This window comes from Staurois parvus, unplaced genomic scaffold, assembly GCF_062004578.1.
Source record: "Staurois parvus isolate SC_StPar_1 unplaced genomic scaffold, SC_StPar_1.0 ptg000051l, whole genome shotgun sequence".
In the NCBI taxonomy this organism is placed as follows: domain Eukaryota; kingdom Metazoa; phylum Chordata; class Amphibia; order Anura; family Ranidae; genus Staurois; species Staurois parvus.
The window spans coordinates 2,921,208-2,924,063 of NW_028317847.1; the positions used below are offsets into that span (position 1 = coordinate 2,921,208).

General features: G+C 47.3%; 1 pseudogene; it reads right to left on the minus strand.

The window, feature by feature from the left end:
- Positions 1–1,572: 1,572 nt before the first annotated feature.
- LOC149470193 (U2 spliceosomal RNA) lies at positions 1,573–1,732 on the minus strand (annotated as a pseudogene).
- Positions 1,733–2,856: the final 1,124 nt, after the last annotated feature.

Sequence of the window (2,856 nt, forward strand, 5' to 3'; positions counted from 1 at the left end):
TACCACCAAAATAAAGTTTTATCTGTCTCAAAAAAATGCAAAAAAATTCATATGGGTACAGTGTTGCATGATTGTCATTCAAAGTGTGACAACACTGAAAGCTGAAAATTGGCCTGGACAGGAAGGATGGTAAAAGTGTCCGGACTTGAAGTGGTTATTACATATGTTTTAAAAAGAAGATCAGGCACTATGTTTTTCAGTGCTCTTTATGGTACATACACTTATGGAGGAAGAGTCCTAAGGAAGTGAGGGGATCCCTAACTTTGAAGAGTGATATCCCCATCCAGCTCTAAGTCCAATTAAAGGGACACAAGCCTTATATGACCTCACTTAATGGTTTGGTCACATATACCAGGTGAGAGCACAGCCGGAGAAGGTGCACATTTCATTGATATCACAACTTGTTATTGGTGGATTGCAGACCAATCATTTCTGTTACATCACCAGAAGGAGTGTGCAGTCACGGATTACATCATTTTGCATGTGTTCCCACAATGCATAGAGGCTAGGATCACACCTTTGCATTAAAGTGGTTGTAAACCTTTACATATACCCAGTGAAGTGACTGACCTCAGGATGTACACAGAGATGAAACAAATCCTCCTATTATTATTATTATTACAGGTACTTATATAGTGCCATCAATTTACGCAGTGCTTGATATACTGTATATATTGTACATTCACATCAGTCCCCAACCTTCAAGGGGCATACAATCTAAAGTCCCTAACTAACATTCATACATACACATTTTTTTTTTTTTTTTTAAGTCCGCAAACGTGCAACTATAACGAAAAAACCCGTAAGTGTTCACAAAAAAGTGCAAGTGCAAAACACCACACAAAAAGTGCACTTAAGGGTGTGCTTTTGTCCTACCCCCGAAGGGGTTGGACCGCTACCCTGATCCCCCAGGGCACGAAGCTCCTGACAGGGACAAGGTTCCCATTTGGTCCTCCTGGCCAAAAGGCCTGGTGGACCACCGTTCCTTATGCCCAGCCAAAGCCAGACATCCAGTACTAGGCCAGGGGGTTCTCCCGAAGAGAAAACCCCCTAGGGACAGGGGAGGAAGGAACCGTAGGGCCACACATCCTCCCCCTAGACTTCAGGGCAGGCCCGAGGACCCACACTCTCCATCCTGTGAAAAAACACACACAAAAGTAAAAAGTGACAAACGTGGGGTGAAAGAAAAATAAATAAATAAATAATTAAATAAATCTATAAAAATAATAAAAAGTGTCGTGCCCAAATTGTGCACTGACCAGACCCTGAGGCCTGTAGCAAAAAAATTGCCCAGAACTTGACCAAAAGGCCCGGTCCTAGAGGCGCAGTGCAAAAAGTGTTTAAACTCGGTGACCATGTGCTCATTCGCAACGTGGGGTCCCACACCCAAGTGCTACTCAGAGCACCCCTGAGGCGACTACTCAGGGGGCACCTAGTTTGCGGACTCTCTGCCTTCCCAGCCCCTGGCCAGACCTAGGTAGATCCGTCCAAATCAGGAGGTACTGGGTCCTTCAGACGTTCCAAAGGGGAATTACTCCCGAGGCCCCAGAACGAATCATGGCGCTCCCCGGTTTCTGTTCCCCCCGTAATAGCCATCCAGACCCCCATCATACCAGTGAGGGTACTATACAACAGCCATCCCCGCAAAGCTAGAATGGCCGGGAGCACCCCCACTGGACACTGATAAGAACAGATACTACACTTGATCTTAGCCAAAAGGCCGAGAAGCGATTTCACTAGTAGTAAGCAATGATGTTAGTAAGTGACATCTTATTTACTACTGTTCATATGATCACTGATTGGCCAATCAGTGGTCACATGATCGGGACCTCACACAGAGGTATCGCACAGCAGGCATCAGATCACGGTGCCGCGCGCTTCCAGGGAGTGCGCACACGCTGTAAATGCAGGGAACAAGAAGATCGCTGCAGCACATGAATCTGCGCATGTGCAGGATCCCGACAAGGCATACAGGCAGGCGGCACTAGGACCCAGAGGCGCCTGTCACCAATGACGGCACTGGCAGGCACTAGGACCCAGGCGCGCCTGTCGGTGCTGGGCAGGATACTTAAAGAGCACCTCAGTGCTGACTGGTCTTCAGCTCTCCTCGTGTCCTGCTTGTTTCCTGTGCGATTTCCTTTGGTTCTGACCCAGCTTGTTCCTGACCCGACTCTGAGTACTCTCCTGCCCCTTCGGTTCCTGACTTCGGCTCTGTTCCTGACTCTGGCATTTCCTCCTGATCCTGTACCGCACTGCCCGACTGTTATGACCCTGGCTATCCTACGACTCCATTCCAGTACTGTGTCCTGGCTACATACCTGGCTCTGCATCTGGCAATCCACTGTACCTGCCTGGTCTACCTCCGCAGTACCCAAATCAGAGGATATCATGCTTATCAAGGTCATCATCTGCAAGAGCCGCAAGCAAAACCCTGGCGCTCTTGTCCCCCTGGTCCTTAGATGCCCTCTGTTCCAACCTCAGCGGGCTCAGGATTAGTGACACAAGTGAGGCTGACCTCGTCAAATCAGTCTCCCATCAGGTACGTGACACCGCTCCTGCACTGCTACCGTCTGGCCGTTTATGTACATGGGCCGGACGGGAAGTAGTTAAAGCATATATGAGATTTTAGAAATTGAATTTATATCTTCTTTACTTGACTTTATTGTATGGTTTTGTATGTGTTATATAAAAAATGTGCTGGCTTTTAAGGAAGGTCTCCCACCACTGCTCTTCAAAAGAGCATAAAATGCATTAGTGGTAAGAAAATACACCCAGATATTTTTTTTTCTTTTAAACAGGTTGCACATACACTCACCAGCCACTTTATTAGGTCCACCTTGCTACTTCCAGGTTGGA